This window comes from Pan troglodytes, chromosome X (genome assembly GCF_028858775.2).
Source record: "Pan troglodytes isolate AG18354 chromosome X, NHGRI_mPanTro3-v2.0_pri, whole genome shotgun sequence".
Lineage (NCBI taxonomy): Eukaryota > Metazoa > Chordata > Mammalia > Primates > Hominidae > Pan > Pan troglodytes.
The window spans coordinates 55,160,904-55,183,425 of NC_072421.2; positions in this window are offsets into that span (position 1 = coordinate 55,160,904).

Consider the following 22,522-nt stretch of genomic DNA (forward strand, 5'->3'; position numbering starts at 1 on the left):
ATCACAGGTAACTCTGGATTGAATTAATGGATCTCCTCTCCCAGGAGACTGTGAGACCCTTTGAAGCAGCCTCGTTGTCTGGGGTAAATACCAAGGTTCTTGGTCTCATGGCCAAGGAGATCGAGACCGCAGACACACACACAGACAGGGTGAGTTTGGAGAAGGAGTTTAATAGGCAAAAGGAAAGAACAGCTCTCCATCACAGAGAGGGGTCCTGAGCCGGTTGCCAAGTTGTAGTAAAAATGTCAGGGTTTTTATAAATGGGCTAGTAGCGAGGAGGGGGCTTGTGAAGAGGGGATGTCTTATCCTCCTAGGGCCTGACAGTTTAGTTAGGACGAGGTGTGCTATCTGTACAGAGCAGAGTTTTTGTGTTTTTTTTTTTTATCAGCTCTTATCCCATTCCCTGACCACATAGGCTGACTCTTAGTCTGTGTTTCTTTGTCCTGCTTATCTGGGAGGGAGAGTTTCTGTGTCTGTTTCAGTACATCTTCTTGCAGCTGCAGGCATCCCCTGGAGTGTGTTTTTAGCTTCTCTAGCTTAGTGTGCCTAAAGGGAAAGGAATGTCCTTATTAAGGCCCACTGTTTTACTGGGGCCCATTGTATAAGTGTGAAGTTTGATAATTACCCAGGAGACTTCCCCCACCTCCTTCTGTGTCTGAGCTCTCTTATCTGTGTTTTACTGTCTGCTCTTTCAGGTTGCTTGTTGTTAGAAGAGAAGTGATTTCTTTGAATTGCATGAGGTTAGAAAGGGAGCTATTTTTGAGCTGCTTTTTGTTAAAAGGAGTTTTCTGCCAGGGACTGGCTTTATCATGTCTACCTAAATAATTTCTTTCTGCCTCCTATGACACCTTGAGGGCAAGAACTATGTTTAATTGGTCTTTGCAGATCCAGCATCAGTTGGCTGGATGAAATCTGCTAAATGTCACTGAGTTCCTGCTTATTGAATTAACTAACTTCATTTGGAAGTAAGACTGACAGAAACCTCCCCTCAATCTTCCCATTCCAATCCAGAGTTTGTATATTTATGTTATCCTGCAAACACTTCTAGTCAGCTGTAAGATTCAGGGATGACGATGAGAACCTGATTAACTTTTCCGTGAACTCCACACAAAAGATGACATAATTCTTAGCAGAGTATGACTTAGGATAGCATTTCCTAGAACCCTGCAATTCAAGAGTCACTTTTACAGTTGCTGCTTTCCCTGTACTTCAGTTCTACTGTTTTATGATGATGCCATACTTAATTTTAGAAAAATCTCTTGGCATAAAACAAAATGATACTCTGAAATATTTTAAAACAAAGTGCCAAATAGGCGTAAGTTATGAGACTTTAATCATTTGTGCTATGTAAACCCATCATGTATCTTCTGCTGGTACCCTCCAGACAAAGAACGTGAGGAACACCTTGAACAAAGTCTCACGGAGGGAGAAAACACACACCACGGAGCACATTGGGGCATCTCATTAATATGGTGCTAGAATGTACTTCTTAGACTCTTTTCTATAGGACTTGGGCTTATGTTAGGTGATTTGCGGAGGACTCAAAAAGTGGGGCTTTTCTCTAATTGAACACCGTCAGGAAGTGGGGGATAATTCTATGATGAAGTATTGTTAATGTAAAAAAATAACAGGATTATAAATTTGGAAAAAAGAGACTATTTCTTATAAAGGGTTACAGCCTGCAAGGTGGCCTTCTCACAGGCTGGGAAGCATAGCCTCTGGCAAAGATCCGAGAGGTGCACTTCAAAGAAGGAGGGGTTGGGGTAAGGTGCTTTATTCTGAACAGGTTGGCTAAATATACATATTCATCAGGTTACAGGAGAAGCTAGGAATATTCATGAAGGTGGTCCTGATGCATGCTTACTGAACAAACGTATGTAACATATGACCCATGTTAACCTTGTGGTGAAGATGTTAACATTTAAACATATTACAATTAGGCCCTATATGTCAAAAGGTCTTCTCAGGATGCAAAAGCACTCAAGTGGGAAGCCTCTGTAAACTGACCAGAACCAGTCCATGATTGGTGGTCTTCTTATCTGGAGAAAGTTCCTGAAATCAGTCTCTTGTCCAATCAAAGTTGTCATTATGGCTTGTGAAACAGGAGGTCAGTTAGTATCTGGTGATAAGCTACAATTATTTTAATATTGTTTATCTCTAGGCCAGTGCTCCTTTGGCTGCTAGAGAAAAAGAAACACCTTGTAGCAGTTAGAACAGAGTTTGTTACTCTTGTCTGGCATGGCTTTAGGTCTTGTTTGTAGTTTGGTATCTTGTTGCGACAAAGAGTCCATTCTGTCAGTCTTATGATCTCTGTTTTAACATTAATGCTGGGAAGCTGCTGTGTCTTAACCATAAAAGGGAGAGGGGTTTAACGGGGCATGTCTGACTTCCCTTCCCTTCATGGCCAGGAGCTCAGCTTTGTTACTGAGAACCTTCATTTTTTTAGAGGTTGTTTAATTATTTTTTCCTCTCTCTCTCTTTTCTCATTTCCCCAGCTCTCCATTTCCTACTTAGTCCATAGAAATACAAATATAACCTTTCACTTCCCTCTTACCAGACATTCCCTACAGGACAAGTTCTTCAAACTATGTGCTGCTCCAAGACAGATCTCTTCTCCAGAGCTGACAGTTGATTTGCAGACCAAAGCACCATGGAACTTTTACCTCCAGGGGGCTGCCTTGGAACTTCCATCTTCCAGGGGTTGCCTTGGAACTTTCATCCACCAGGAGGGCTTATTGAAAGCATGCAAGCTTAGCCACTTTATGACTTCTGCTTGGAAAGGCACCAACTCACCTGTTCCATAGATAAGACACCAAGATAGCAGGGGGACCCCTGCACTTGTTCACTTCCCCCTCACCTTATAAAAATGCCCACTTTCTGCTCCAAAGGTGAAGTGGCACATTTAAAGGCAGGATGCTTTGTGCCCCTTCCCCCAAGCTAGCTTTGGAATAAATCCACTTTTTTTTTGTGGCCTTGCTCTTGTTAATTAAACCTCTACATGCAGCAAGCAACTAACCTACTTTTCAGTTACAGTTTTAAAGTTTTTCTAGGGTCCCTTTGGTCAAGAAGGGATCCATTCAGGCATTGGGGGGGTTGGGATTTTATTTTTAGTTTACCTCATCTTTTAAATTTTTATCTTGAAGGTGCAAAGATAAAACCATGGTCAAAGGTTTAGTTGGAAAAAAAGCTGCAGTCACTCATTTTTACCAGTGCTGCTAGCGGTGAATCTGTATGGATCTTCAGCAACTTGATCCTTGCCTCCTCAGAGGAAAGAATTCAGGCGAGGGGTAGAAGTAGGTATGAGGCAGAGGGAGAGACCAAGGCAAGCTTTAGAGCAGGAGTGAGCAGGAATGAGAGGAAGCAAAGTACATTAGGAAGAAGGCCAAGTGGATGACTTGAGAGATCCAAGTGCCCCATTTGGCCCTTGACTTGGGGCTTTATACATTGGCATGGTTCTGGGTTTGCATTTCTTCTCCCTTGATCTTTCCCTTGAGGAGGACCGTCCGCATGCACAGTGACCCTACCAGCACTAGGGAGGGGCCGTATGCACAGCGTGTTTACTGAAATTGTGCGCATGCTCACTTGAGGCATTATTCCCTAACCAGTCACGCGTTCACAGAAGAAGGTCATATACTGGTTAAATTTTGCCATTTTGCTTCTTAGTGCACATGCTTCAGCCCACTCACCCAACTCCTGAGATCTTATCAGGAAGCTGCTGATCACCAGTTCCAAGTGTTTTCTATTAGGAGACCGTCTTTCTCTGGCATCAGCTGTGCCAATTATTATTTTATAGAAACAGTTTAACTGCCTGACCATCACCTGGTGGTCACCTGACATTCCTTGGGCGGGGGGTGGAGGGGGGCTCCCCTGCCCTGCTCATGTCTGCCTATCTAACACCAGGATAAGCAATTTTAATTGTTAAACCAAAAAAATAGGTGCCAATGAATTGGAAAACTAATGGTGTCTTGTACAGAAGTTGTCTTCCTTTGTAGTTTGGATGAAATGATGTTGTTAACAGTACCTGATAAGGTCTTTTCCACTGCTGCCTAAGGACAGTGTTTCCTCAATGACTTTTTTCCAGAAGACCAGATCTCCAGGTATTAGGTCATGCAGAGGCTGCTTAGGTGTGTGTTCTGGAAATGCAGCTTGTACATGTTGGTAGCAAAACTAGAGGCATCATCTGAGTGTGTGGCAATAATTGTAAAATTATCCCATCAATGTTGATTCTATATAACTGCCAATTTGTCTTTGCTATTGTAATACATAAAATAATTTTTCTAACCCCCACTTTTATGATGGCAATCTCTTTAAGTTAATTAGCAAACATTTCTAGATTCTTTATCTCTCTAACAGAGAGATCTCTCTAACAGAGTCCTGAAAACTCTGTTTCTATAACATTTCAAAGTTATGGACTAACCCTAAACCACACCTGTGACCAGTATAAATATTTGCTCATTCATATTTTGTCAGATGGCAGGACTAGACAAGGGCAAGTAACTTAACCGAATGAACAGATTTAATTTCTGAGAGAAAGTTACATTTCAAGGGTAAATTCCAGTCTGGGGTAGCAGAACTCACTTGCCAGTTATTAGCTTTTCTTTTTCAGTATGAACCACAAACAGAATTAAAGCAAGGATATCCAAGGATGTCTTTAGAAGGTCTGTGCAGGATATGGATAATTGCCTAACACAGTTAAGAAATCATATATTTTTCTTCGTCAAGCAAAGGAGGAAGGTGCAGCAATGCACAGGGATGTGTTAAGGGGAAAGCGATGATGTTTCATAGGAGGGTAGGTGACTAGCCAAGAAGCGCTGAGGATTTCCTGTCTATAGAATATTGTACATAGTTTGGGGAACTGGTAAGTTTAGTGGAGACCCAAGAACTAAATTAGCTAAAGTTTTTGCACCTTTGGTTCTTGCTGCTATTTGAGTTAGACAAGGTAGATAGATATGCCTTGGCACCCAGATCTAATAAAAGACTGAAATAAGTAATTGGCCTCTTACAATTCCTAAGTATTCTTAAAAGGACCTTTAGTGCTTTTGCAAACTTTTAATTTTAATGGACAAAATATAAAAAGGATTTGTGAACCTAGCCTTCTAAAAAGAATTCTCTTCATAGTTACTACACCAGTCTTTGTGCTTAAACTTGCATATACTTCTTATAACCTAAAACATATACAATATTTGAAATATATTTTGTTAGGATATTTTACTTATGGAAAATTAACATAGGAAGAGAAATTTTCATTTTCAGTGTTTTTCTGTGATTTTTGTAAACAAAAGATTATCATTGTTTTGGAATTAATTATCATTTGTAGAATTTTAGATATGCCTAATTAATGTCATTTTCTTTCCTTTTCTAGGGCAAAGGAGCGAATCACTGTGTTCCTTTAAGGCCATTTTAAGAAAGCACAGAATGGGTTAGGCCTAAAAGTCAAGGAAAGACAAAATCAAGAATATTTGGTAGAGTAGGCAATATAGAAGCACTAAGCATCTAAGGATAAGAAATATGTATAGGCAACATTGTAAATCACATGGTAATCAACAATGGTATGTATGAGGACTTAAATTTTTTCAACAGTAAAGAATCACTTAAGAAATGATTGAGGAGTATCTCAAGATGCACTAAGAACTAATGGAAAAATTTGGCAACAAATAGGAACCTCTACCAGTCTGGCATAAAATAGCATATTTATATTTTATATTAAAAAAGAAAAAGAGGCCTATTATCTAATTTTACTGTTTTTTGTGCTTTATTCATGTGACATAATATGTACATAATGGCATATGCATCACACATATGTATAACAACACATACATTTTGAGAATACATATAGACATATATACACATATATGTACATATAGTCTTAAATATTACATATAAGATATATATGATATATCCTATATATAGGTTTTCTAGATATCATATATGTTATATATATATATAATTTCATTGGGAATGAGTATCTTAATGAGATGGATGGAGTAGGCTTATGCCAGGGGTCTTTGAATCAAAGGATGTTTGCTAACATCAATATTCAAATATTCAAATTCTCCCTTTGATGCCTGTAGATTTTAAAGTCTGAGTCTAATCCACCATTATAACATTAGGGATGTGCTAGAAGTAGAGTTCTCTTTTGTAAAGTGGGAAGAGGAGGATTATGAAAAAGGAAGGCAAAAAAGTGTAACCTATAAGCCATTCTCCAGCAGATGAGTCTAGCACTTATGGAAGTCTGAAGACTCGGAAATGGAGTTTCTGAAGCCACCTGGTCTCACAACATCTTGGAAAGACTTTGTGCATTCCCAAGTTCCCATGAATGTAAGGAACACGTTTGAAGACTGCTGCTTGCCATACGAGATCTCACACCCTAGGCAAGCATGGAAGTGTCGAAGGTCCAGTGACCACTAATAATATCAAACACTGACATAGAAATCTCAAATGGCCTCTTGGCGACTCACCTCTGGCAATGAATGAGGTCTTCATCCTGAAATTTGGGGTTCCCTCTTGCATTTTATCTAGTCAAGTAAACAACTTATTGGGCTGTTTCTCCATAAGAGAGAACACACATGTAAGAACCAAAAAGGAGAAGAGTGAGGCTGGAGCATCCATTCTCCAAAGTTTACTTTTGTCTTCCAAAATTTTGGACAAAAAGGCAGCTATGAATTTGATGGACATAGGGGAGAACACCTGCCTCCAAGATGGCTGTGCTAGTCACATTGCTTAGAGGAGGAACCCTTCATTGGGTGTTAGGAAAAGAACCCAATCAGATAAATACCACTAACATGGAGAAAGTGCTTTGTTTTGAAGCTCAGAATGTCATTAATATTAATGGAGTTGCTTGAGTGTTGGGATTCTCTGTGAGGCCTGGAGTGTCTCCCAGGCTGGAAGGATAGGGACTTTGAGGGATTTGCACCTAAGAAGTAAGCAGAGTTCTCTTCTCCCTCCTTTCCCCTGGTATCCTTGCAATAAGCTCTTGTTACCTAGGTTGCATCAAAACCTTAAAGAAACTGACCATTGCCTTCACAAAAGAGATACTTTTCTTCCCCTACAATTTCTTCTGGGTGTTATACCCTGAAACTTTATGGATGAAAGAAATCTACCTTCTGTGTGGGCAACTCTACCATCCCTCACCTGACCACAACCCTCATAGAAGTCAGAGTCATGGGCTTTACATTGAGAAAATTGTATCTACCCCTCTTTAATTCTGTCTCAGGATGCCAGCAGTGAACAGAAAGTTTGAGGTCCACCATTAAGGAGACAAGGAAGGCTGTTCTCCCAAGGGCATGGTTTTTCCCACCACATCACAACCTATTCATCATCTACATATTACGCAACTTCCCATCTGCCCAGAGCTTGCATCTTTATTGCACAATGGGACTCTCTGTGAGACCTCTCTGCAAATGGGCATAATTATATGCTCACACCCATAACTTTACAGTGGCGATTTTATGAGTTAAAAATGTAAATATTGATGTTTGCAGGTGTAACATTGACATATTGAACTTACTCTTAACCCTTGACACTCATCAGGGCTTATGATCATTAAAAATGGAGACTGAAGTCAGACTCCCTGGATTCCTATCCCATCTCGGCAACATCCAAGTTCTTTAAACTTGTGCAAAATTCTAAATGCTCTGAGCTTGATTTTCCCCTTCAATAAATTGCAGATACTCATAGCAGCAAAATTATAGTACTTTTGTGACTGATTGACTGAGTTCAAGCAGGTCAAATAGGTGAAATAATGCACACACTGCTGGGTACACAGGATGCAATGAGTACACCTCAGCTATTATGATCAGATCCTCCGCTACTTTCCCTACACATGCACCACCTAACTCCCAGCCTCTCGTTCAATGTTAGGTCTGTAAACTACACATATAGCAATCCTTTTCTTTCTTCTCTTCCTTTTGATTTTGGGAACAAATCTTGCGAAGTCATTTTAACTCCCAAACTGTCTGGTGTAGAATCTTTTGCTCATATGTTTGAAGTCAAATCTGAGGGAAAAACAGTTGATGACTTTATTTTTTAATTTTTTTGGAGCTCAGCTCCACAAACTGCATCAAAATGCATGCAGCCACAGGAAAGAACTTATTTGCCCATCATGGAAACATTATAGCTTTGTTTAGATTCTATGTATAAATGAGATCATGCAGTGCTTTTCTTTATGTGTCTGGTTTATTTCACTTAGTATAGTGTCCTCCAAGCGCATACATGTTGTCCCAAATGACAAGATCGCCTTCATTTTTAAGGCTGAATAATATTCACATTTATACACATATACCACAGTTATCACAATTTCCCTATCATTCATTCATCAATGGACACTTAGGTTGGTTCCATATATTGGCTATTTTGAATAATCCTGAAATGAACATGGTAAGGCAGATATCTCTTCAAGGTACTGATTTCATTTCCTAGAATAGTGGTTCCCAGAGGTCTGGGGTGGGGAAAATGAAAAGATGTTGGTCAAAGTATACAAGCCTTCAGTTATAAGATGAATAAGTTCTGGAGACCTAATGCATAGCACAGTGATTATAATTAATAATAAGTATTATATACTTGAAATATGCTGAGAGAGTAGATCTTCAGTGTTTGCACCACACACACACCCAGAGTAACTATATGAGGTGATAGGTGCATTGATGAGGTTGGTTATGGTAATCATTTCAGAATGTGTATCAGAACATCGCGTTGTAGATCTTGAATATATACAACATTTATTTGTCAATTATACCTCATTAAGTTGAAAAATGCTATCACCAAACACAGGATATCTATCATTTAACTCTACAAAGGAAAAAATAATATTTTTAATTAACTGTGCCATGAAAATGTAAAATACAAAATACATGCCAACACATTGATATGATTTGTCTCCTGCAGAAGGCATGAGAGTGACATTCACATGCACCACATGAGGGGTAGCAGACAACAAGGAAGCCTGGCGCCTCTAAGCCTGGGACACCAGAACCAACTTGCAGGAACTTACACTGTGGGCAGATGACTCTGCATCTCTTTGCTTCTTGCACTGGAGAATGGGAATTCCCTGCCTAGCTAGTTTGACTGCTGGCCCTACCACAGCGTCTCAACCAGGGAGGTGACTGTATTCTCACTCCCTGTTTATAATGCCCTGTCCTGCAACTTAAACCTCAGAGCACTTTGAGCAAACTTTAACTCTGGAAGACATCCTCTCCTTTTCAGGATTGGGTGGTGATTGCTTTCGTTTAATCTCATTTCTGAAGCATTCTGATGTCCAGAAATTACTCCTAATTAATAAGCCATTTTATTTTCAGTCCCAATTATGACATATCTATATCTAACACACACAGACACACATATGCACAAGCCCAGTCCATCATCTCCATCCAATATTTTGATTAATCTTCCCTTATACACAGTGCGGACTGCTGGGGTTTCTGAAATGAGTACCTGGGAATACACGGGACAAGAGCTGCTAATGGGAGCTGAAAGGGTAGGAAGCTCTAATAATCAGAACTGAGGGAGCAACACGTGGATTTCCAATCAGAGAGGTGGAGTTTGGAATCAATCATGTCTCCTTTGGCTGTATTCTATCTTCCACAGTATTAGACTCTTTCATACCTGTGGCAACAGCCTCCCTTCTCCAGCACTTCGTGTAACACCTGCATTCCCTTCAGTCTTAATCACTTCATATTTTCCTAGTTATGAGACCCTGACTTGGGAGGACTGGGGTAGAGGGGCTTTATCAAATATCATTTCTATGAATGTCCCCTTCCCCACTGGGGTTCTAACTTATAAATTCATGGAGTCCTGTTCATACACCCACCAGAAGAACTGTATTGGTGGGCCACTGTTTTTTATGTGGAAGCGCCTTATCCTTCAAATGTGTTGGGGGCAGAAAACATAAGAAGAAGCATTAGTCTCATAAACATTAAACAATTATTTAATTGTCTACTCACTAATACTAGTCACAGGGAAGGGCAAGAACAATATATTTGGTGGCGAGACACATAGAAAGGGTATATGCAGGTACAACTGAAGAAGTTTTTTTCCCATTGGGTTGGTGGATGTATGTTACAAAAACGCTTACATCATTAAAGAGGCAATAAGGCCTCTGATGACAAGGGGCAAATATGTGCCCGTTGGTGGTGAGAGTTTGAACAAAATAACATGTTTACCTCCTGCCATCTCCCTTTTCACAAGACAGGGCCACAGCAATGTGTGGGATGTGGGTTTTAAGTGTTCAGTCATAGAAAGCACTCATAAGTAATTTTTGGGTGGGTGGATGAGCTGATTGACGACCGTGTTATTTGGAAAGAAGGCCAGCCATTCTATCTAGAAGCCCCAGGAGGGAGTGGCCCATGTACAGACCTATGGCAGTTGTGATGCTAGCGAATCTTGGAATAAATGGATAAAGAAAATGTGATGTATATATACACAATGGTATGCTATTAATCCTTCAGAAACGAGGACGTTCTGTCAACTTCAGACAACATGGATAAAATAGGAGGACATTATGCTATGTGACATAAGCTAAACACAGAAAGACAAATACTCCATGTTCTCACTTATATGTATAATCTAAAACAGTTGAACTCATAGAAGCAGAAAGTAGAATGGTAGTTACCAAAGGCTGGTGGGTTGGAGAAATAGGGCCACAATAGTCAAAGGGTACAAAGCCTCAATTAGACAGGAGGAATAAGCTTGATTTTTAGATCAATTGCACAGTATGTCGAATATAACTAACTAATGATTATGTCGAATATAACTAATGATTGCGTTCTGTACTTTTTAATATCACTAAGAGTAAATTTCTAATTTTGTTTGAACAACAAAAATGTTAAATATTTGAGGTGATGGTTATATTAACTAGCTTAATGTAATGCAGAAAGGTAGAACCTGAAATCCAGAGAAATAAGTTATTTCAGTAGGTTGTTTTTTTATGTAGGACACCTGGAGAAGAAAAAGGCATGGCCAGCTCCTTTATTCAGATAGATCAGTCTGTGAAACTTCTTGCAATTTTCCAATCATAGTTGAGTTCAATTCAACTTGCACTAACACTCCACCAAAAGTCTCAGCCCTGCTTCGTGGCCCTGCTGTCATCTTCCCTCCTGGCCCTGAGTATTTCTTTGGTTTTTGTTCAGGATATGACATTCTGGACATTGGTAAGTGCCATTTGATTTGAGCTCTTATCTATTACTTATCAATACACACTCTCAGAAATGGCCCCTAGATTCCTGCATAATGATCAGAACTGTCTCTCTCTCTCTCTCTCGTTAATGCTGCCTCTCTCTCTCACACACACACGTGCACACACACGCACTCACACACACACGCACACTCACACACACATACACAATGTAGTAATGGGCTTGTCAGGCCCTTTCTCTGGTTGGTTTCCCCAATATTTTTGTCCCTTCAGTCCCTGAGATTGGTTCCATTATTCAGCACAGGTGTTCAGGAGACAGAGACATGTGGTAGCCATGTTTTCAAACATGTCCAACATAGATGAATGAATATACTTTAGGCTTCCAATATGGTATGTTCTCATATGCCAAGGATAGATGGAAATGAGGCCACTCTCCAGGGGACAGAACAAGTCTAGTGCGAGCTTTCTGCATAAGGACCTTGCAGCCGTTCTGGGACACTGTTAAGCATAGAGATGGCCAACAGGATAATCTTCTCACAACACCACAGCTTGGTGTTTCCTGCTCTTTTGACAGACTTTCAGATGGAAACCAAATAACTTGATTGGAAAAATCTATTTCAAGAAAGAAGAGACACCTCATATGGGCATTTTCTCCCATATAGGAAGAGCTGCCTTGGGACAAGGATGAAGAACTAGAAATTATCCCAGCAACCACACATCCTGCTAGTGACCCTATGGGTCAGAGCATCTTGCAAGAACCTACATGGAGGACTCCAGTGGGAGATTCTAGTGGTCTTACTTGGCTCCCACACAAAGAAGTATCTTGGTTGGGACTCCTATGCCTATCACAGATGGAGAGAGTCCAAGGCATGGGATGTATTTTTATATATTTAGAACATTAGCCACATGCCCAAGATTTCCACAGAGTGGAAATTGACCATCTGTCTTTTCAGAAGGGAAACACAGACCAAGACAGTTTTGTGCCCAGTAATACTGGAACCTCAGGCTCCTTTGTATCAGACCCACAGGCTCTGCTTGTGAGCAACAGCTTTATTACAGGTCTTCTTGATCCTCATGCCCCAGTGGGCACCCAGCACAATCTTTATGAGAGAGAAATGGAGAGCTTCATTTTTACCATGGCATACATGACCTCGCAAATTAAGTATACTTGGTTTTGTTTTTAGCAAAATGAAGTCCCATGGGTCTCTAACATGGTCCAGACAAATCAGAAGGCAGGTAATTGGTAACATGACCTTGCAAATTAAGTATACTTGGTTTTGATTTTAGCAAAATGAAGTCCCATGGGTCTCTAACATGGTCCAGACAAATCAGAAGGCAGGTAATTGGGTGTTGAATAAATACTTACAGACAAATCATATGAAGGAATGGATGGAGATACGGTTTTACAACAGAGAGGGAGGTTTAACCAAGATATGAAGATTTGACATAAAAAAACTGTACAACTTCAAACAAGGGTTTAGATGTTGTACTTCCTGTTCCAGGATGCATGTGAGTTGAGAAGCATCACTTAAGTGGATATATAGTACTTAAATCATTTGGGGATTTTGTAGTGTTTGGTATTGGCAGTGGGGAGAACTCCATGCTCCAGCATCCAGAAAGATGAATGAAAACATGGTTGTATATGACAGCTTTTCTTGACAAGGTAGGTCGTGGTGAAAACATGTCACAGAATCTCCAAAGTAGGTGACTGGGCTCAGAAGAGACAACAGAGGACCAGTTTTGAAATTAGGAGGAAGGTCCCTTCAGGGGATCCCTTGCCCTGCCTCACAGGATGATATTGGAGCTTTTAATAGGGTGTGCACTTTGGTTTAGTTCATGGCCTATAGAGACTCTCCAAACATTTCTTGGATAGGTATGTGGATGGAATCATAGTTTCATGCATCCATAGACAGAGAGATGGACAGACAAATGAATGGATGGATTGAGGCAAGATTATGCAGTGTCAGTGGTGTCACATTTATGGTATAAAAGTCTTTGTGCAATTTGCAAAATAAAGGGAAGCCTGATATCTTTCAGTTCATGTTTTGATGTAAGTGTTTCTGGAAGAAAGAGGGTAATGGGAAATACAGCTGAAGGGGTTCACTGGGGCCAGGAAAGCCTTGACCACCAAGTAAGATATAAAGTAGTGGGGCCCTTTTAGAACTGACCAAAAATATGACCCAAAAGGCATCTGCATCAGGTTAATCTGGCAGCAAAGAAAGGAAAGACAAGAGGAGACAGAGAAAGAAAACCACCCCTAGAATATTATTGGATTAATCTAAACGTGAGATGATTGTGATCTAAATTTGAGACCTGGAAGTAGTAACTGAAAAATTATAGGGAAGAGACATCCAAGGAACAATTGGAAGGTCAAGGAGGGCCTAGAATATCTAGGGACATGGTGGTGGGATGCATTGAGATATGAAGGAATGTAAGCACATTTTGGGTAGTCTTGATGAATTTTGATTTAGTTATACTGATAATGAGTTGACAGAGAAACTTACTGGAGCAAATGTTCAGCATGGAGAAGGGAATGCATATCTGGAATTTAAGGCAGTGGTGAGGACAACAATAGACATCTAGTAGTCATGTGCTTAGAAGTAATGTTTGAGGAAAGAGAATCCTGAGGCAGAGAGGATGGACTAAAATGAGTAGAGGCTTAAGTACTGAATTCAAGAAATATTTGATAGGGTGTGTGTCTTAGTTTGGCTGCCTGCTATAACAAAGTACCATAGGCTGGTGGCTTATAAACAATAGAAATATATTTCTCACAGTTCTGGAGGCTGTAAGTCTGAGATCAGGGTTCTATGAGGCGCCCCCTAGACTTGCAGACTGCTGGCTTCTTGCTGTACTCCCAGGTGGTGGATAGCTCTCTGACTTCTTATAAGGGCTTTAATTTTGTTCATGAGGGCTCTACTCTCATGACCTAAGCACTTCCTAAAGGTCCCACCTCCTAATACCATCACATTGGGATCAGAGTTTCAATACATGAATTTTGAGGGGACACAAACATTCAGCCAATTGCAGTGGGGGTGTGGCAAAGAGGAACAGCTTGGAAAGAATTCCATTGTGCACTCAAAGAGACAAGAGAAAAAGTAGTAAGGCAGAAGATCAGAGAAGGGAAGGGAAGGAGAAAGCTTCCAGGAGTGGTGGTGAATAGGGCTCCATGCTGTTGAGAACTGAAAGAAAAAAAACTGAGAAAAGGCATCTACCATATTTGTTAACTAGCATGTGAGATGACAAAATTAAGCTTGCTTCTCCATGGGAGTGAAGGGAGGTGCTATCAAGCTGTAGAAAATAAACAGTGGAATTTTATAGCACTGCTGGTCAGCTCTCATTCAATCATACTGACCTTCCACACTGAGAATTAGGAAACTTAATGCAAAGTCATCACACAAAAATAGCTCCAAATTGCTCGCCAAAGATGCAGAGAAATGGCATTGCTTTTCTTTCTTCTGACATCATTCTTTGCCCTTCCATACAGCCATGAAACAAGTTCCATAGCATAGCTGAGCCATCAGATCAAGTTACAATCAGGAATTCTTGAAAACAATCTGAAACTGGATGGTTTCTTCAAATTATCTCCATACCTGCTGTGCTGCCAACTTTCACAGCCTGCTCTTTCTATGTTCTAGTTCATTATGATCCTTTCCTTTCCACTCTCATTCCATATGCTCATCCAGCAGGTGGCAGGAGCCATCCACTTTCAGGAGTGGGTGTAGCTTAAAGATTTCTGATGACAGTCACTCTTTAGCACAATAGTTCTGTGGTATGTGTCTTTTCTGACATACCAAGGTCCTTCTCCCATGACCTTCATCATACCCTACCCTACCATTGTCATCCAGCACATCCTTTTATTGGTCCTCTATAGGGGAGCAATTTTGAATGAAAGCAAGTTACTTCTCAAATGCTGAGCCATGTCTCTGACCAAGTTGCAGTTCAGGCCCTATCTTCTATCACGCTGATAGAAGAGAGTCCTCCTTGCTAAGTCATATCAGACTTACCGTTGGCCAGAAAAGCAGTCATTCAATTAATTCCCAACCAGCCCCATAATGAGTCTGGCCTGCCTTCAGACTTAGCTCCTTATACATGGGACAGGAAAGGGTAAGCTGAAGGGGAACGAAGGATCCAGAGCACTTTCTGTTTTTAGCTTACCTAGGGAAATTGTTAAATGAAGATAATTTCCTCCTATAGGCTTAGGTATCAAGACTCAGCTTTGTTCACTAGATTAATTGGTGGCCACCACTTTGAATCAACCTCTTTTCAACACTTTGCCAAAAGGCCTGCTTCCAGATCCATCCCTGTTGTGAGTTGCTCTGATCCATTCTGGAGGCCATCCTACGGGTGGGAGCCCTAACTCACCTTTCTTTTCTGGTTCATTCAATCGGTATTTATTGTGTGTTCTGGAAATATAGCAATGAACCAGACAGATATGGATCCTTTTTCACAGAGGTTTTAGTCTGGAGGGGAGGCAGATGTTTCACTTCATAAATAAGTATCTATATCAATATTGGTGATTGCCATAAAACAAAATTATAATCTGCCTTAGAAACATATAACAGAGAGACATCACCAAGCCTAGATGGTCCGAGAAGGCTTTCCTGTGGAAGTGACATTTGAACTTCAACTTGAAGGATGAATAGGAGTTATACAGGTGAACAAGACAAGGGAGGAAATTCCAGGCAAAAGGAAGGGCGTGTTTAAAGGCCTGAGTCAAGAAAGATGTTGGTATATTTGAGGATGTGAAAGAGTCAACGAGGTTGAGAATTGTGCATTGAGAGAAATAGTGACATGAGATGAGCCTGGAGAAATAGAGATTGAACTTGGCTATATCAAGCAAAGCTTTGTGGGCTAGAGTAAGGGTCTTGCACACTGTCCTAAAAGGAATGGGTAGCCTTCCCTAGTCATCCAGGCCCTTAGAGATCCCTCACTATATATGCCCAGACATCTTATTCTTGTATTTTGCAGCATCTATCACAATTAAACAAATATTTTCACAGTTGTCCTTAATTACACAGTCCATTGTAGGGTTTGGAGAAGGAGAGTAACATAATCAAAACTACAATTTTAACTCAAATTTTAATTTAAAAGTCAAAGTTTAATTTTACATTCATGTGATAGTGGATCACAGTGGGGCTGCAGTAGATGTTGGGAGGTCACAACAAAGCTCTTACCTTAATCCACGTGAGAAATGATCATGGATTGGATTATTGTTAGCAGTGAAGAAGATGAAGCTAACTGAACCACTTTTAGGTTTAGTTCTGAGGAGAGGATTTAGTGATGGCTGTGGAGGGTGTGGGAAAGAGGTGTCAGAGTTAATGAGGAAACTGTATAGTCAGAAGGATAAGATGATAAGATTACATGTGAAAATGTCAAGTTGGAGAGGACTGAGACCCTCAAATAGAGAAGAGGAACAGGCTAGGGGATTTTATGGGTCTGGAAGAGAGAAGTGAGAGCTCAGGCTTGGCAATACACATTTGGATTCTCTCAGCATAGGAATATTACTTGGGGCCGTGAAACTGAATGACATCCCTGATGAGAAGAAAAGAGGACCAAGGACTGTGCCCTGGAGAACTCCAAAATTCAAAGATCAGATGGAGGATTTGGCTATATTGACTGAGAAGAAAAAGGAATTGGCAAGAGGAAAACAAATAGAATGGGATGACAAAGCCATGTAATCATTTAGTGAGAGAGATGCAGTGAGCATAGTCTAATTCCAGGCTTCTTTTGCCCTTAAACTAGGATGCCACATTCTGATATCTGTTTCCTCAATACCCTTACTTATAACAATATGCCCCTCTCTCAAAAGCTGAATATTGACAAAGTTGTCATTGTGTTAGATAATAGAAGTGCCAGGGATCTTAAAAGAGTCTCTGTGTTACACAACTCCAGAAGGCACCGTTCACATAGAATGCAATGTGAATGGGGCTTCCTAGGGCCTTAAGGCCCAGTGCAGCTCCATTCTTGAGGTGTCGTTTGTCCTCAGCAAATTTGTTTACTCCAAGAGCTGTGTTCTGGAAAAATCAGTCTTAGAAATTAACCTGAATCTATACTCTTGAGCTGAAAGAGAATAGGGCTCACTTAGTTGTTTGGGAATAAGCCCACATCCATTACTATTGGCCTCTTTTTTCTCTACCAAAACCATTCTATCCTTCTCAGTGTGGAATGGGGGAATTCTGGCTGCTAGGAAAAAGATTGACTTGAGATATCCTTGAAAGAATTATCTGAGAATATTCCTCTCATACTCTTTCAGGTTCTGACAAAAGGACGCCAAGACTCATTCTCCAGTAGCTCTATTCAAAGAGCTCCAGGTTTTATCTTTGCAGGTTCTTGACATCAGGGCCAGCAATTCTACTTCAAATAAACAGATCCAAATAAGCAGGTGAAGCATATCTTTCTTCCTCCAGTTTGAGAATCCTCAAGACCTGCCTTCTAATGCTACCTGGGCCAATACGACAAGGCAGGGTCTATTTGCCAATAGTGGCATCTCCACTAATGCTCAGCTGTTAGTCCTTGTGAGCAGAGCTTCCCTTCAACCCTAGATTTTAAGTTGAAGCTTAAACTGGATAACTTTCTGGCTTACTTTCCCTCTGATGACTCCTCCCAACCCAAGAAGGTCCTCACTATGCAGGTTAAAAACTCTGCCATTGACAGATTTATAGAGACTGGGACTGTGCAGGAAATGCTGCTCCAGAATCACTCCCTAGCATACATCAAGCACATATTGTACTGCAGGTGGGCAGAGCTGCAAAGCATTGAAGAGATTATGCAAGGATGACAAGATGTCCACAACCATATTTAAGTACACATAGTTCTATCCATGGTCAGATGCTGTCAATCACTGGGGAAACACTGTTCCCATCTGATATGGTTTGGCTGTGTCCCCACCCAAATCTCATCTTGAATTGTAATCCTCATAATCCCCATGTTAAGGGAGGGACCCAGTGGGAGGTGATTTGATCATGGGAGTGGTCCCCCCATGATGTTCTCATAATAGTGAGTGGGTTCTCACGAGATCTGATGGTTTTATAAGTGTTTGACATTTCCTCCTTCACACACTCACACTCTCCTGTTGCCTTATGAAGAAGATGCCTGCCTCCTCTTCTGTCACGACTGTAAGTTCCATGAGGCCTACTCAGCCATGTGGAACTGTGAGTCAATTAAACCTCTTTCCTTTATAAATTACCCAGTCTCAGGTACTTCTTTATAGCAGTGTGAGAATGGACTAAAAGAGGAATTGGTACTGCGGAGAGTGGGGCCCTGTTATCAAGATACCTGAAAATGTGGAAGCAACTTTGGAACTGCATAACAGGCAGAGGCTGGGACAGTTTGGAGGGCTCAGAGAGAAGACAGAAAGATGTGGGAAAGTTTGGAACTTCCTAGAGACTTGTTGAATGCTTTTGACCAAAATTCTCATAATGATTTGGACAATGAAGTCCAGGCTGAAGTAGTCTCAGATGGAGATGAGGAACTCAATGGGAACTGGAGCAAAGGTCACTCTTGCTATGCTTTAGCAAAGAGGCTGGTGGCATGTTGCTCCTGCCCTAGAGATCTGTGGAACTTTGAACTTGAGAGAGTTGATATGAAATTGGAACTTATGTTTAAAAGGGAAGCAGAGCCTAAATGTTTGGAAAATTTGCAGCCTGACAATGTGATAGAAAATTAAAAACCATTTTCTGGGGAGAAATTCAAGCCAGCTGCAGAAGTTTGCATAAGTAATGAGGAACCAAATGTTAATTGCCAAGACAATGGGGAAAATGTCTCCAGGGCATTTCAGACATCTTGGCAGCAGCACCTCCCATCACAGGCCTGAAGGCCTAGCAGGGAAAAATGGCTTCATGGGCCAGTCCCAGGGTCCCCCTGCTCTGTGCAGCCTCAGAACTTGGTGCCCTGTGTCCTAGCTACTCCAGCTCCAGTCGTGGCTACAAGGGGCCAAGGTACATCTCAGGCTGTTGCTTCAGAGGGTGCAAGCCCCAAGCCTTGGTGGCTTCCACATGGTGTTGGGCCTGCAGGTGCATGGAAATCCAGAATTGTGGTTTGGGAACCTCCACCTAGATTTCAGAGGATGTATGGAAATGCCTGGATGTCCAGGGAGAAGTTTGCTGCAGGGGTGAAGCCCTCATGGAGGACCTCTGCTGGGGCAGTGCGAAGGCTAAATGAGGGGCTGGAGCCCCCACACAGAGTCCCCACTGGGGCACTGCCTAGTGGAGCTATGAGAAGAGGGTCACCATCTTCCAGACCCCACAATGGTAGATGTACTGACAGCTTGCATAGTACACCTGGAAAAGCCACAGACACTCAATGCCAGCTGTGAAAGCAGCCAGGGCAGGGGGCTGTATCCTGCAAAGCCACAGGGGCAGAGCTGCCCAAGGCCATGGGAGCCCATCCTTTGCATCGGTGTGCCCTGGATGTGAGCCATGGAGTCAAGGGAGATTATTTTGGAGCTTTAAGATTTAATGACTGCCTCACTGGATTTTAGACTTGCATGGGGCCTGCAGCCCCTTTGTTTTGGCCAATTTCTCCCACTCAGAATGGAAGTATTTATTCAATGCCTGTGCTCCCATTGTATCTTGGAAATAACTAACTTGCTTTTAATTTTACAGGCTCCTAGGTGGAAGGGACTTGCCTTGTCTCAGATGAAACTTTGGACTTTTGGGTTAATGCTGAAATGAGTTAGGACTTTGGGGGACTGCTGGGAACAAAAGATTGTGTTTTGAAATGTGAGGACAGGAGTGGTGACTCACGCCTGTAATCCCAGCCAAGGCAGGCAGATCACTTGAGGTTACGAGTTTGAGACCAGTCTGGCCAACATGGTAAAACCCTGTCTCTACTAAAAATACAAAAATGAGCCAGGTGTGGTGTTGGGTGCCTGTAGTCTCAGCTACTCAGGAGACTGAGGCAGGAGACTTGCTTTAACCTGGGAGGTGGAGGTTGCAGTGAGCCGAGATTGTGCCACTGCACTCCAGGCCGGGTGACAGAGTGAGACTGTCTCATAACAAAAAAAAAAAAAAAAAAAGAAAAAGAAAAAGAAAAAAAAAAAGAAATGTGAGGACATGAGATTTGGGAGGGGCCAGGGCAGAAAGATATGGTTTGGTTTTATCCCCACCCAAATCTCACCTTTAACTGTAATCCCAATAATCCCCATGTGTTGAGAGAGGGACCCGGTGGGAGGTGATTGGATCATGGGGGCAGTTTCCCTCATGCTGTTCTCATGATAGTGAATGAATTATGAGATCTGATGGTTTTATGAGTGTTTGACATTTCCTCCTTCACACACTCATATTCCCTCCTGCTGTTCTCATGATAGTGAATGAATTATGAGATCTGATGGTTTTATGAGTGTTTGACATTTCCTCCTTCACACAATCACATTCCCTCCTGCTGCTTTGTGGAGAAGGTGTCTGCTTCCCCTTCTGCCATTCCCTTTCTGCCATTCCCCTTCTTCCATGATTGTAAGTTTCCTGAGGCCTCCCCAGCCATGCAGAACTGTGAGTCAATTAAACCTGTTTCCTTTATAAATTACCCAGTTTTGGGTATTTCTTTTCTTTTCTTTTTTTTGAGATGGAGTCTTGCTCTGTCGCCCAGGCTGGAGTGCAGTGGCGCAATCTCGGCTCACTGCAAGCTCCGCCTCCTGGGTTCATACCATTCTCCTGCCCCAGGCGCCCGCCACCATGCCTGGCTAATTTTTTTTGTATTTTTTAGTAGAGACGGGGTTTCACTGTGTTAGCCAGGATGGTCTCAATCTCCTGACCTCGTGATCCGCCCGCCTCGGCCTCCCAAAGTGCTGGGATTACAGGCGTGAGCCACCGTGCCCGGCCAGTCTTGGGTATTTCTTTACATTAGTGCAAGAACAAACTAATACACCATCTAAAGAAATGCATTTGGGGCAACTCAGGGAGCTCAGAGAAACCACAGAAGATATGAAAAAAAGAACTAGGGCCAATGAAACATGGAAGAAATTGATTCTACTTAATCCAAGTGACAGGAAGTTAAAGACCTACTCCTTAGTCTAATGGAATACCAAATCTGGAGTCTGGGGATTGTCAAAGTGAGTGATGTGTAAATTTATACTTTCCATGTTGATCTGTTAATCATCTATTTGTTTTATTATGTTACAATCTTGCCTACTTCAAAAGTCTTTTAGTAGTAAAGGAAGAGCAACTCTAACTCCACACAATTACTTTCACTTGAACCCTGAGAAATAGCACAGATATAAAATCTTTTCCACTGATTTTAATTAGATTTTATAGACCAAAAAGTTGGATTTTTTTCCCTTCCATCAGATGAGAATGAATGAATGACTTTCTCCCTGGAGAAGGCTATATATTTTCTGCTCTTCAACCTAAATATCATTTTCCCTAAAGTCTCCACCAGTATCTTAATGGGCAACTGAATTTGTAGTTTTGTTTGTAACCAGAAAATTTCCATTCATTGTAACAATACCGTGGCCAGAAGATACATGGAAATTGCCAACCAGTCAAATGTGCGCCAGTGTAGAATCTCACATGTGATTTAGGCAGGTGCACCATCTTTGTACAGTTGATCTCAAGAAATTGTCTTAAACAAAATATAAAATAGATCTCAATGGCTTCCTGGTCAGAATATTTGCCTGTTTTGCCCAGCCTCGGTTCATGTATTCAACCAGTTGTTCCATTCAGATGATATAGGTTATACTCTGACCACAGCCTCCAGCCAGGAGGAACAAGAAATCGAGGAGGAGACAGAGTCTGGTAACAGTGTCAGCTTTAAGATCTGACTCACTTTGTAGGGATTTAAGTGACAATATTACAGAGCATTCATTTGAAAATGCTGCTATATAAAAAGAAATGAATTTAGAAAATCATTCAACATGTAGACTCTGATGAAGAGCTTAGAGTAAACTTTGTTTCATTCTACTGTTTCTTTGGTTATGTAAACAGAGAACTACTCCCTAGAGAAAATGTGTCCTGGCAGCCCTGGTCTTCACTATAAAAGCAGAGATACCCTGGCACTGCTGCTTGGCCACTGTGTTTCTTTTAGCAAATCATTAACCACTCTCAGTTTTCTCAGGATTGTATGTAGTCATAGGGATAACTTACTGTCAGCCTCCCACTCCTCACCTATGAAATGGAGAGCCCACACCACCTACCTCAGGGGTTAATGAGTAACTCGCACAGAGTGTGGCACAGGGTGGGTTTGAATTTAAGGGCAGTTTCTTTCCCCAAGCACCACCACACCTCATTATTGGTGCAGCATTCTGCTCTTGCTTTATATTCTCATTTAAAATATATAACAGGGTCTAATTTCACCTCTTAAACTAATCTGGCTCCCTTTTTTCAAACTCCTAATTTTGAAAAAAAAAAAATCCAGACAAGTCTTTTTGTAACGCCAAAGGTTCTTGCCTTAGCCACGCCA